The sequence below is a fragment of the Pogoniulus pusillus genome, chromosome 8 (assembly GCF_015220805.1).
Source record: "Pogoniulus pusillus isolate bPogPus1 chromosome 8, bPogPus1.pri, whole genome shotgun sequence".
In the NCBI taxonomy this organism is placed as follows: domain Eukaryota; kingdom Metazoa; phylum Chordata; class Aves; order Piciformes; family Lybiidae; genus Pogoniulus; species Pogoniulus pusillus.
The window spans coordinates 1362254-1376805 of NC_087271.1; the positions used below are offsets into that span (position 1 = coordinate 1362254).

At 51.1% G+C, this 14552-nt stretch overlaps 1 protein-coding gene across 18 annotated transcripts in view; it reads right to left on the minus strand.

Moving 5' to 3' along the window:
• Window positions 1-14552, minus strand: part of DAB1 (DAB adaptor protein 1) — a 534753-nt gene that overhangs the window by 138167 nt on the left and 382034 nt on the right. The gene's annotated exons all lie outside the window — the stretch shown is intronic.

Genomic DNA, 14552 nt, shown 5'->3' on the forward strand with positions numbered 1-14552 from the left:
CACATCGATCCTCTAGGAGTGAGACACTGCAGAAGCAGATCTCTATTATGCTCCTTGGCTGTGAGTAATTACTGAGAAACACAGAGAAGAAGACCTGAGTGTTTTATTCATAGGCCACTTAGTGGCTGCAGTCCTTATAGGACAGGTTTTGAATGGCATTTGCTGGAAGGGCAGCAGAATACACAACCAACTGCTGGCTACAAGGACCTGCAGCTGTTCCAAGGTGTGCATGCCCAGAAAGAGATCAGATAGAGGCCTCTGGAAGATGATGGATAAGGATTACAGAAAAGAGAGGTTCTGCACGTCTGCAGTGTGGGTTTGCTGCAGTATCTATTTCCATTTTCTGTGAAATGACTTTCAATATTTGGGTTATTTCCCATTTTGTTCTAATCTCTGGGAGGGAGATCAGATTTGAGATTCACAGGCTGACAAAAAAATGGCTTGAAACGGTTCTTGATGGTATCTGCAGTATCTGCAAGGTTTTAGGGGCTGATATGGTGCAGATGAGTGCATAATACAAGTAATAGCATTTATTATCTACATTGCCATCCCCAGAACTGAGCAGGTGGATTGGGGCACTCCTTCCTTTCAATTTCTCCCTGTGATGCCAGGCACTGTACAAAAGGGGGGGGGGGGGGGGGGGGGGAACCCAATTATGTTTTATAATGCTTGAGAGTAGAGACAGTAGAAGTTAACTGCTGAGGAAATACCAGAATCATAGAATCAGCCAGGTTGGAAGAGAGCTCCAAGCTCAGCCAGCCCAACCTAGCACCCAGCCCTGGCCAACCAACCAGACCATGGCACTAAGTGCCCCAGCCAGGCTTGGCTTCAACACCTCCAGGCACAGCCACTCCACCACCTCCCTGGGCAGCCCATTCCAATGCCAATCACTCTCTCTGGCAGGAACTTCCTAACAACATCCAGCCTAGACCTGCCCTGGCACAGCTCCAGACTCTGTCCCCTTCTTCTGTTGCTGCTTGCCTGGCAGCAGAGCCCAACCCCACCAAGGCTTACAGCCTCCCTGCAGGCAGCTGCAGGCAGCAATGAGCTCTGCCCTGAGCCTCCTCTGCTGCAGGCTGCACACCCCCAGCTCCCTCAGCCTCTCCTCACAGGGCTCTGCTCCAGGACCCTCCCCAGCCTTGCTGCCCTTCTCCAAACACCTCCCAGCACCTCAACATCTCTCTTGAATGGAGGAGCCCAGAACTGGACACAGCACTGCAGGTGTAGGCTGAGCAGTGCTGAGCAGAGGGGCAGAAGAACCTCCCTTCCCATGCCATGACCTGCCTCTGCTCATCAGCTAGTCAGTGGTGTCAGTGCTCAGATACTGACATCTTCTTTTCTTTCATTAAATAGCACCACAGAAGTTGTGTTTGGGGTGAAGATTTAACAACAAAGAATTGGCTCTGGGGAACTGTGGCACTGCTTTAGGAGGGCAGCCTAAAACCCTTCCACAGAGGTGCTCCTTTGGGAAGAAAATGTGGTGATGGTAGATAGAGAAGGGTCAGAAATGGAATGAGTGCAAGTTATGAGTGATTTAAAAGCACTGTTGTGATAAAAATGGTACTCCAAGCAGAGGCATGATGTAAGAGGCCACTGAAATGGTTCTTACAGTAGCCTTATGGGTTGGATTGGATGATCTGGGAGGTCTCTTCCAACCTGGTTGATTCTATGATTCTAAACAAGTGCAGAACGTGGGAGCTCAAGCACCCAAGTTTACCTCCCTTACAAATTACCCAGGTAATGCTGTTATTAGATGAGATCCACTGTTTCCAGGTCTGCAAAGTACTTCCTGAGCCTCTCATCTGCCTCTTAATGGGAGCAATGCACTTTTCAATCCTACTCTCTTGGGGGGGGGGAAGCCCAACCCAACCAACACATCCCACAATAAACCAGTCTAAGCAGGTGAGACTAAGCTGGCAACAGGACTAAGGTATTTCAAGCATGCACTCAGTGGCTCCCTGTGACAGTAAAAAGGAGGTGTTCTGGAGGGTGGCAGTGGAGAGGTGCAAGGATTTAAGTGTGAGTTGTACAACGACAGGACCATTCTGGAGTAGTACCATGCCTGAGAGGGATTAGTAAAGATCAGGTAGGATTTTTCTGGCCTTACTTCAGACACCTCTAGGGAAACAATTTCTGCAGTGCTCTCTGTAGGAGATAAAGAACAACCTAAGTACATTAAAAAGGCTCTCAGATAGAATTCCATGAGGGACAAGCTTCCTCTGTCACTCAGAGACCTTCAAGTCACAGTCCTTGCATCTCAGGCTGCTTGGAAGGCTGACATGGGTGACCTCCTGTTTGCATCTCCTGAAACTGTGTACCTGCATCTCTTGAGTTCTTTAGTGAGGGCCCCAGAACAGCAGTGCTATTTTTACTCATCCACTTTCCTCCTCCTAAACTCCAACCACCACATCCCAAACCCATTTGCCTAAGCAAAATGCTTCAGCCATGTAGACTGACCAAAACCACCATCATTTGGTGATCTTCCTGAATCCACAAGACAGAGGGGGAGGCACTTCTATGCACCCCTGAAAAGCCAAGCCAGCAGTCAGTGCTGCTGTTATGTGGCAGAGGATGCATTTACTGCATCTTTGCTAGTGACATACTAACTGGCAGGAAAACTGCAATCAATCACACCTAAATTACCACAGGGTGGCTTGATAACCTAAGAACTGTGAAACAAACACAAAAGGCAACGCATCTGAATCTGCCCAAGAGCTGTGTCTCCATGTGCTGCATTCCTTTCTCCTGCACAAGCTCTCAGTCACTTCTCAGGTGTTAAGAATTTTTCACAGGGTCACAATCAGGGATTTCTTTGGGCTGGAAGAGGCACTGCAGATCACTGAGTCCAGCTCTTAACCTCTGGAGGTCACCTCCAACCCAGACCACTCTATGGTTCTCCAAAGCACTCACAGTCACATCTGCTGCCTGCACCCATCAGAGACAGAGCACTGTAACAAGTACACAATCTGTACACAGCACTCTCCCAATTACCTCTTGCATCTTTGATCTCGGGGTCAGATGTGCTACAGAAAAGCTGCAGCAATTAACTTCTGACGCTGCTGCCAGCAGTAACATCGCTAAATAATTCCCTTTCAATAAATCCCCCATGCAAATGTTCTCTCCTCAAGGCCAGGGCAGGAAGCATCACCTACGATTAAGGCTTCAAGGCACTTCCCACCGTCAGAGTCTGCTGTGCCAGATTTGTCACTGTTGTGGCTACAGTTTTACATGTCAAGGTGTGTGTTTGGGGGGGACTGTCAGGATAGGAGGGGAGAGGAACGAACTGGAGCACATCCAAGATTTAGACTGCAAGTTGGAGAGGAGGAGACTGAGAGGTGACCTCTTTCATCCTTACAAATATCTAAGGAGTGAGTAGCCAGGTGGGGTTGGGCTCTGCTGCCAGGCAAGCAGCAACACAACAAGGGGACACAGCCTCAAGCTGTGCCAGGGGAGGTCTAGGCTGGATGTTAGGAGGAAGCTGTTGGCAGAGAGAGTGATTGGCATTGGAATGGGCTGCCCAGGGAGGTGGTGGAGGCACCATCCGTGGAGGTGTTGAAGCCAAGCCTGGCTGGGGCACTTAGTGCCATGGTCTGGTTGCTTGGCCAGGGCTGGGTGCTAGGTTGGGCTGGCTGAGCTTGGAGCTCTCTTCCAATCTGGTTGATGTTATGATTCTAAACTGTGCCTTGCCTTTGGTTTTACACTGTGGTAAAGGAGATGTCCTCCTGCTCAGCTTTAATGCCTCTGTGTAGCTGTGAATCCTAACCAGACAGGGACTCTGCACCCTGGGGACTCTGTTTGCCCCTGTACCCAAGGGAGCAGTACAAAAGCTCTTCCTGAGAGCTGTAGGCCTGCAAGCACCACATTTGCCTCCAACTGCAGAGCTGTCACGGGTTGGAGGTAGGTAGGAGATGTAGCACTACTTTCTGAAATGGCCTTTAGAGCTTTCTAATTAGACATTTCCATTTTTTAACTCTGGTGACAGAGTTTAAATGTTACATATTAGCAATAACGCTTAAATTGATGAAGTGTAAAACTGCTGGAATGGGTTAGAGGGAAAGGAAGTGAAAATATTATGAACCATATGCCCTAATTTATGTCTTCTTGGAAAATTTGTCTAATGAAATCAGGTGTTTGAGCTAATTCAGCTTGCAATGTTCAGTAAGGAGTAGAGCAGGAACCGTGAGCTGATCCTGCTTTTTACACAGTAAAGAGAGGACAGCTCCTGGGTTTCCCAGGGGGAACACCAGATCACACTGTGCTGAGATCCATGTGTACCAAGACCAAATCACAGAATCAACCAGGTTGCAAGAGAGCTCCAAGCTCACCCAGCCCAACCTAGCACCCAGCCCTGCACAAGCAACCAGACCACGGCACTAAGTGCCCCAGCCAGGCTGTGCCTCAACACCTCTTTGTAAGCAGCACTACTACAAGTTGCAAGGCATTTCAGCCTCCCATGGCTACTTCTCAACAGGAAAGGATACATGCAATAGATCAATCTTTAGAAGCACTTTACTCCTTTCCTTGCATCATCCTTATACATTGCTCTCCTATTAATTAGTTGTTTGATCTCAACAGCATAGAAACAGTACCCAAAACTTACATTGTTGCCTGGACTGCTCTGTAACCTATGTGCTTGTTTTCTGCTAAGAGCTTCTCTTGAAAGCATCATTAGTAATTGCCAAGCACTGGAACTGCTCCTCCAAGCATCATCCCCCCCATACTTCCAAGACAGGCTGACAAGATTTCCTCCAATTCTTCCAACTGAAGCACAAGCTGAAGTCCATCTGGACCCACAATTCATTCCACTGAGCACTGTGCTCTCCCTAACGCACCCAGAGTAGCCAAGTGCTTCCAGGAAGCAATTTCTGGAACAGCCAGGACTCTCAGACAGCTTAACAAGACTAACACACACCATGTCACCATGCCTGCACCTTCTCTCAGCAGGGAGAGAATCACAGAGCAGAGCTCCTGTAAGCAGATCACTTGCTGCTCTCTCTCAAGCCCAACACCAGCACTGCTATTTTGCAGCTGTGCCCAAGTTATTCTTCTAGTGTCGTTGCACAGCATGAAGAGGATTTCCCATCCTCTCCAGGGTCACCCTGCACTGGAGCCCAGGGCCCGAAGCTGGGCGCAGTGGGATGCACTCCATAACAATTCTCACTTCTCTCCGAGGATCTGTGCGCCCCAAAATCAATCAGCACTGGCGGCAGAGGTAACGTAGCAACGGCGGCCAGGCCCTCCTGGGATGGCAATCAGTGTGGCTCTGCTGCTGCCAAAGAAAGTTTGGCAAAGTTCATCAGCTGCAGCTCTCACACAGTGCTTTTCAGCAGCTCACTCCAGCGCTAGGGAGGTAAGGACCATGACATTCCAGCGCCAGGAGCAGTAAGTGGTCAATTCAATTTGTTACCCTCTTTAGAACTTCCCCAACGTTTCATTTCTCTTGTCTTTGGAAGGAAGAGGAATGGGCCTGGGTATATGAAAACCATCACGCAGCAGGGACCAGTGGGTGGAAACCTGTCCTGAAGCCACAGTCCCAGATTTCATTACCTCAGCAGCCTCCACACAAAGCCATTCATAAAGTCATCTTTATTAAACTCGCTGACGCTCTGCCGCCGCTGTTCAGCTCCAGCAAGCTGCCAACGTGCTGCGTCAAGCAGCAACTCCTGTTGATTTGTTTTCTATTAATTAGGGAGTAATTAAAAGGGGAATCTTTATGGCAACCATCCACCAGGTGGTTTAGAACAATAAACAGGGGCCTTCGTAGCTGTGACTGATGCTGCCAGCGCTCCTGTGGCACACTGGCCATGTTCAGCAAGGCATGCACACTTAGGGAAGAACATCCTGGCATGGGGAACACCTGAGTTACAGCAAAACAGGGGGAAAAGCCTCCACCCACTAGCAACAGCCCTGATACATGCACAGCTCCTACAGTTTCATACAACAGCTTGGAAGGGACCTCCGAGATCAACTACTCCAATCTCCCCACCATGGGTAGGGACACCTCTCGGATGGACTCGGCTGCTCCAGGCTGGGCAGGGACTGTTTACAAGGGCCTGTAGCACTGGGACAAGGGGCAATGGTTTGAAACTGAAGAAGGGCAGATTTAGACTGCACATCAGGAAGATGGGTTTTTTACTGTGAGGGTGGAAGAACACAAAGAGGTTGTCCAGAGAAGTGATGGAGGCCCCATCTCCAGAGACAATCAAGGTCAGGATTGGTGGGGCTGTGAGCCAGCTGATCTGGCTGGAGAGGTCCTCAATTCCTGCAGAGAGGTTGAACTAGAAGATCTCTACAGGTCCCTTCCAACCAATGCATTCTATGATTCTAAGGCCCTCATCCAACCCAGCCTTCAATGCCCCCAGGGAAGAGGTATCCACAGTCTCCCTGGGAATTCTATTCCAGAGTCCCACTACCCTCCTACCAAAGAACCTCCTAATATCCAGTCCAACACTGCTCTCCCTCAGCTTCAAAGCATTCCCACTTGTGCTGCTTCCAGACACCCCAATGAAAAGTCCCTCTGTATCCTTCCTGTAGGCTCAAATCAGCTATTGGAAAGCAGCTTTAAGGCCTTCCTGGAGTCTTCTCTTCCTTAAGCTGAACAACTCCAGCTCCCTCAGCCTACTACATTAAGATACGACCACCTTACAGGTCATCCAACACTGGCATTGAAAGGTTTGGATTTCCTAATACACCTAATACAGCCAGGTTGGAAGAGAGCTCCAAGCTCATCCAGCCCAACCTAGCACCCAGCCCTGGCCAAGCAACCAGACCATGGCACTAAGTGCCCCAGCCAGGGTTGGCTTCAACACCTCCAGGCACAGCCACTCCACCACCTCCCTGGGCAGCCCATTCCAATGCCAATCACTGGGCTGGGTGCTAGGTTGGACTGGATGAGCTTGGAGCTCTCTTCCAACCTGCTTGATTCTATGAAATGAAAAACTTCACAGTCTGAAGCTGTAAGAATTAGGAAAAGATCTGTCAAAGATCTTTTGTTTTCAAACACCATTAGCATGAGCCAAGAACACTCTACAGCATGTTATTTTGTTTCCTCTCCCATGCTGACCACACACAGTCCATGAGAAGTGTAACCTCACAGGATTTGTTCCACAGCTGGAAAAGAAGAAAGCTCTTTCTTACTTTGCAAAGATCTGCAACAGGAAGACTCACAGTGCGACTGTCAAACCCATTCACTTGCTAATCACTCACCCCTCCCAAAGGGTTGGCTTATGCTCAGCTGTCCTAAAATGCAAGTGAAGGCAAAACCAAACAATCTCCAACTGGAACACCAAAGAGTTTTAGAAGAGATAGACTCTTCTTAGGGCCACCAAGGTGCTGAGAGGGCTGCAGCAGCTCTGCTCTGAGCACAGGCTGAGAGAGTTGGGGCTGTGCTGGCTGGAGAAGAGAAGGCTTGGAGGAGACCTTGGAGTCACCTTCCAATTGGAAGAATTTCCTCCTAACATCCATCCCAGACCTGCCCTGGCACAACTCCAGGCTGTGTCCCCTTCTTCTGCTGCCGCTTGCCTGGCAGCAGAGCCCAACCCCACCTGGCTACAGCCTCCCTGCAGGCAGCTGCAGGCAGCAATGAGCTCTGCCCTGAGCCTCCTCTGCTGCAGGCTGCACACCCCCAGCTCCCTCAGCCTCTCCTCACAGGGCTGTGCCCCAGGCCCCTGCCCAGCTGTGCACCCTTAGATACTTTACTGCTTGGATATTTATACTGCTATTGGTTTTCTTGCTACAAAACCCCTTTTGGAGTGATCCCAGCTCCACCCTCAGTGCTGTGTCCTGGAGGACTCTCGATTGCCCTCAGCATTAAACACCGATACGCCCAGGTATGAGCAACTCCTTAGCATCACATCCTGATTGCCTGCTGCTGCACAAACGCCCTCTAACAGTGGTTCTCCAGTAACTACTCACTGAGGAAAAGCACCTCCCAAAGCCACGGGGGCACTGCCTGCCATCTAAAGCTGAAGTTTGTGCCAGACAGCAGCGTGCCTGCCGAGCGGCGACACTGAGGGCAGCACAGGCGCCAGAGAGGATCACTCGATTCAGCGCAATGTAAACTGGGTCAGACTCCTCTTTGGAGGATTCCCTGGCAACAACTGGGTAGTCCACTGAATTTCTACTCATTTGCCTTCAGGCTTGGGGAATGTGCAAAGACTCCCAGCAAACTGATGCTCTCCTACCCACAAGAGTAGTCACTACTTGGAGGTGTGTGGAAATCTCTCGCCTGATCTGCCTGACAGTATCTGGAGGGCTGAGAAACCTCTGTACCATGGAAAGAGCAGCTCTCAAACCCCCTGCATGTGTGTGATACAGGCATGTGTGGTTCTGTACATGGAGAGGTGCAAAACCCAGCGTAGAAACAACAGCCAGGTGCTTCTGTGCACTCAGGTATTACACTGCCCTACTTTTGCACAGTGTATATACCCTTAAGAAGAGTAACCAGCCCTGCATCCTCACTGACCCAACAGCAGTGCAGAGACAGAAGCAGCACTGCCTGCACAAAGGATCACAGGCTGGAGACGCTGCCCTGAGCCTGCTTCCAAGCCCGCTCCTCCTGCTCAGGAGCAGGGCATTTCTGGTAGCTTACTCACAGTTAGCATCCCTTCTGACTCTACAAACAAGTCAGGCTTCACGCCTCCCACGGCCGTAAGACCATGGCAACAACTTCACACATCTATGAAGAGGACTGAGTCAGAGCAAGATGTGACAAGCAGCCCTTCAGCAGGGCTGATGCTCCACTGTGGATGGCTGCGGTTAGGACACACAGCTGAGTCCGAACAGCTAGGTCTTGGATAGTTGCTTCCCCTGCAGCTGGGCCACCACAGCCTGCAGCTTCTGCACCTGCACAGGCACACAACCCAGGTCAAACCAGGGCAGCAGCTTTGCTCTAACTCCTCAGATAGCCATACACTGATTAAGAGACAGTCTGACAGGCTCCTGGTTCTTCCAAATGGCTCCTAGCCAGAAAGAGCCACCACCGAAAACCAGCTGCGCAGACCCCAGCCTTAGCAGCAAGACTCAAGCCAGCAGACTGCGACAGAGGCTTTGGGAGCACAACTGAGCCACTGGAAATAGAGAGACAGGGAAGCACTTTTCACTCCCACCATTTCTACACAAGCTCTTATAATGTTTGTGGCTCAAACAATGGGAAGGCCTCTGCAAACAGGAGGGTGGGAAGTTCGATAGCACAGCTGAACCGACTGGCACTGCCCTGCCCCTGTGGCACTGGGGATCTGTTTGATGGCTGTGCAAGGCGAGGCTGCACACAGTGTAAGGTGGTTAGCTTTTCTGCAGCTCACAGCACTGCCTTTACTCACTTCTGCAGCAGTTCTGCTGCCTTCAAACAGGATTGGAGAATCGACTCACGGGTGGAATTCTTAAACCACCACCGTGAAATGGAATTTTGCTGTAGCTAGGCTGGGCAAAAGCCAACGGTAAGGGCAAAACACAGACTTGCAGGAGGGGATTCTGTCCCTTTGCTCTGCTCTCCTCACACCCCACCTGCACTTCTGGAGCCCCCAGCACAAGCATGGAACTGTTGGAGGCAGTGCAGAGGAGGCCACCAAGATGCTGAGAGGGCTGCAGCAGCTCTGCTCTGAGCACAGGCTGAGAGAGTTGGGGCTGTGCAGGCTGGCGAAGAGAAGGCTTGGAGGAGACCTTGGAGTGGCCTTGCAGGATCTGAAGGGGGCTCCAGGAGGGCTGGGGAGGGACTATTGACAAGGTCTGGGAATGAGAGGATGAGGAGGAATGGGTTTGAAGTGGCAGAAGGGAGATGGAAAGTGGATGTTAGGAAAGGGTTCTTTGGAGTGAGGGTGGTGAGACACTGGCACAGGTTGCCCAGGAAGGTCGTGGAGCAAAGAATCACCCAATGTGATCTTTGACCTTTGATCACATTGGGTGATTCTGTGCTCCACGTCCTCCCAGGAGGTGTTCAGGACCAGGTTGGATGAGGCCTTGAGTGACCTGTTGCAGTGGGAGGTGTCCCTGCCTTGGAACTGGCTGAACTTTGAGATCCCTTCCATCCTACACCACTCTGTGATTCTCCATGTGACAAGTTCAAGTGCAGCAATGAAAATGTTCCAGCCTGACAATTGACTTGGTGCAGAATAGATGCTTTTCATCCCACTGTATCAAAATACTCCTAATAAAAGAGGGCAGCTGATGAAGTCAAGCACTCCTTTACAAAAGGCTGGCAAATCTGCAGAACAGCACTTGAGGATGAGATTAGTAAAATCCTAATGAAGATCTACTCTAATGCCCATGTAATTGCATGGAATGCATTGGCAAGTGGTACAATTGAAAACAAAAGTGGGGTGGGGGGAAAGGGAAGACAAGGAATAAAAACTCCACAACCCTGGCACAACGGAAGTCCAGACTGTGATAGCTTTAATGATGACCTGGACCAGAGGGCTGAGTCCATCATCAGTAAGTTTCCAGAGGACACCAAGCAAGGAGCAGGTGTGGAACTGCTGGAGGGCAGGAGAGCCCATATGAGGCATTTAGTGGGAGGTTCTTCTGCCCCTCTGCTCAGCAGTGCTCAGGACACACCTTGAGTGCTGTGTCCAGTGCTGGGCTCCTCCATTCCAGAGAGATGTTGAGGTGCTGGAAGGTGTCCAGAAAAGAGCAGCAAGGCTGGGGAGGGGCGTGGAGCACAGCCCTGTGAGGAGAGGCTGAGGGAGCTGGGGGTGTGCAGCCTGCAGCAAAGGAGGCTCAGGGCGGAGCTCATTGCTGCCTGCAGCTGCCTGCAGGGAGGCTGTAGCCAGGTGGGGTTGGGCTCTGCTGCCAGGCAACCAGGGACAGAACAAGGGGACAGAGCCTCAAGCTGTGCCAGGGCAGGTCAAGGCTGGATGTGAGGAGGAAGTTCTTCACAGAGAGAGTGATTGGCATTGGGATGGGCTGCCCAGGGAGGTGGTGGATTCGCTGCTCAAAAGCCAAGCCTGGCTGGGGCACTTAGTGCCATGGTCTGGTTGCTTGGCCAGGGCTGGGTGCTAGGTTAGACTGGGTGAGCTTGGAGCTCTCTTCCAACCTGGTTGATTCCATGATTCTATTATTCTATGACTCTATTTCAGTGTCAGCTGAAGAGACTTAAGTGACAAGTTGGAAGTACAAAGATGCCAGGTCAGCCCCAAGAAGGGAGTAAGTGCAGTTCTTGCTCAGATCACAACATGCTTCAATCTTGTGCTCTAAGCACCAATGTCAACACACTCCACTGCATCCCTTTTGTCCCTGTCACCACAGCTGTTTATCTCATCCAGTGAGTGCTTTTCCTGGTGCCCAGCTCTTCCTTCAAACTGTATGAGGAGCTGGGTGCCCAGCACAGGCTCCTCAAAGATCTCCCTGGAATTGCACATCTAAATATTGCTGCTGCTGCACTATACACTGCAAAGCCTTAACAGCTCCTCCTGAGAGCCAGCACCTGGCATCTCTGCACCTCATCTTCCTGACCATAAAACCAGGACGGTGCACGACTTACTCCACCTCACACACCCACCAGGCAGATAAATGCTTTAAGCACAGAACTAATGCTGTAAGAATGAAGCCACAGAAGCACTGAAGGCAAGCACTGCTGAAATAATACCAAACAGAAGAGGACATAGGAGACACCCAGTAATAACACACTTCTATTCCAAAGTAATTGGCTGAGCAAACGGATTGTGGTCCAGCAACTCTGATTAATTTTGCAAGAATGCTTGGGTAGTGTTTATAAAAACCAAGTCATTACCTTGACTAAACATTGACTTGGACAGTTAACTTTAACCATCAAGACCTTGACTAAATATTGACTGGGAAAGTTAATTTGAACTACAAAGTCTAGAAAATCTTGGGGCCCTTTGCTGGTATTTGCTATCACTTTAAAATGTAAACACCGCTGTAAAAATGGAGGTTCTCTCACCTAATCAATATTTAACTGGGGAGCTTGGCTGCTGCTAAATTCCACACAACTACCTTGCCAAATATGAAATCTAAAATATTGGAAAGAAAATGGGGGGCCTGTTACAGCTGAGAGAAAAGGTCGACCTCCTCAGGTTTTGCTTGAGCAAAGCCCTCTTGAAAGTACTAAAAAAAGGGATCAGTAAGTTCATGTTTTACAATTGTTGATGTATTTATGCAAGGGTCTTCCAATGTACCTTTAAAAACCTGTGTTTTGCCAGAAGGACCAAGCAGGCTGGCCACCAGGACTGAGTTCATCCTGCTCTGGCCAGCCTGATCTAGGGTAGGGGTTGGAACTAGATGATCCTTGTGGTCCCTTTCAACCCTGACTGATTCTATGATTCTATGCTGCCCCTGCTTTCAGAGCCACTACTTCAAATCTACACCTTCCACTCTTGGTGTCACTTCATCACGGGAAGCCAAGGGTCAAAGGACACAGACAGGGTCTTTCACTAGCTGAGCTACAAAAAAATAATACAAAGAAAAAGAAGAAAATCAATTTCAATCCTCCTAAGATGAAACCACTGATGTGTGCAGTCACTAAAGTCCTGAAGGTAATCCTACAAGAAAACATGATGGTGTCCTCCATCACCGCACAGAGATACGGTTCAAGTGCAGCAATGCCACCAGCTATAGCTGGTGCAGCTCAAGTGCAGCTATTGCCCAAGATCAGCCTCTGCATCAAAACACTCCACACAACACACCTGAACTTCTAGACCAACGTGAACGTTTCCAATCCGCAAGGAAACAAAGTGCTGACGACAAAGGGGCAAGGCAGCTCCTCTTTCAGGAAGGTGGTCCCTAAAGAAACAAACGAGGGCTGTGAATCCAGCACTAATCCCACCACAGTTTCATTTTGAGAGTCTGAAAGTGACTTTTAGCTTCGTGCCTCAATTCCTTTAAAAATGTATCAGCTGCCTGTAGCACACTCCGATGAAAATCAGCTCAAGAGCAGAAAAGGTATAAATCTCAGACAGGAGCAGAAATACCAAACTAAGCGCTGAAAACTTGCCCTCTCCCGTTATTCTGTAGCAAGGAACAGATTGATGCTGCTGTTTGGGGGGAGGGGGAGGTCAGGGTGGAGAAGGAAAGAACAATAAACAATATGATCATCAGTAGTTTAACACAGGCTGTGTCTTGCAACGGAAACATACTGTGAAACAGCTTGCAAGATAAGCTTCATCAACGATTAGTAATTTTGATTCCGTCTGAGTGGCTGAAGACAATAAACGTGATTAAACGCTTCAGACGTGCATTCGGAATGCAGACAAATGGCAAAGAGTTCCAAGGACTCTGCTTTCAAAACTACTTTGGGGAAAGACCTAAAAAAAACCAAACCCAAAATAAGTATCAGCCTGACAGGTTTGAAATGCGCAATAAACCCGAAGTTCACAAGGAGATGAACAGCTTCTCATTCATCTGCAAGCTCCGCCGCTGTCCCAGGCAATAACAAGGTCTGTTAATTGTTGGTCCCAGCGCCCTGCATTACTACTCTACCCTTCACACGGGCGTTTCAAATGTGCCGGTCATGAGTCCGAGCTCCCAGGGCATGAAAACGCCCTTGCAAAGCAGCGAAGAAAGAGACGGCCCTGGCTCCCGGGGAGTTCGCAGTCCCGAGCTCGCCCTGCCCGCCCCTGCGGGCTCTGCCGCGGCTCCGCTGCTCCAGCCTGGCAGCCAGCCCGTGCGCTCCTTCCCCGGAGCGCAGCAGTGCCACTGCAACTTGAACTGATCCCGGGCTGGCTGCCTCAGACGCTTCCGCAGGCTCGCTGCCCGTGCATCAGCACGAAAATAAAGGCACCCAAAACAGTCAGAGCTGCTGCTGCTGTTGCTGGTTTTGGACTTTCTTCCCCCGAAGGGCCATAAAGGTGAGGCAGATGAACCCACTGCACCCCAAAAACCAGCTGCTCACTTCACCCACTTCTTTGACCGCACACCGCGAGGAGCTGGGGGGGGGGGGGGCTACTGCTCAAGGACCCGGCGGCGGCTCTGAGGAGGGTCTCTAGCCCAGGCACGGAGCCCCCAAGCAGTGCCCCGGCTCGGGAGGGCGAGCTCGATCCACCATTCCCCACCGCACCCCTGGCCAGCAGCCCCGCGGCTCCAGGCGCCATTCCTCCGCCGCTCCTCAGCGCGGCGTCCCCCGCTTCTGCTGCACCTTCCCGGGGAAGACAGCGACGGCGCAGCCGAACCGCGCCGCGCTCGCTGCCCGGGGACCGGGCCCTGACCGGCACCGGGGGGAGCCTCCACACCAAGCCGAGGGAAGCGAGACGCGGCCGCATCCGAAGGCTGCCATCGGCGCTTACCGCTGGCGGGCAGCAGCGGCTGAAGACAAGGCGGCGCGGAGCGGTCGCACGCCCAGCCCGGGGAGCCTCGCAGAGCAAGCCCGGGGACACCCCAGCGCGGTGGGGGCGGCGCGGCGATGGAAATCCCACACAGCAGCATAGCGTCTGTTGGACCCGCTTAAGGGTTTTTTTTCCTAGCTCACCCCACTCCAGGGGACGGTGCGGCCGGGCCGGGGGTAGAGAGAGACCGCATGTGCCCCGGGACTCGGCTGGGAGAGAGAAAGTCGCGCACCCGCTCCCCTCCGAACCGGCAACTTCCCGCGACTCGCAGATTTCAGC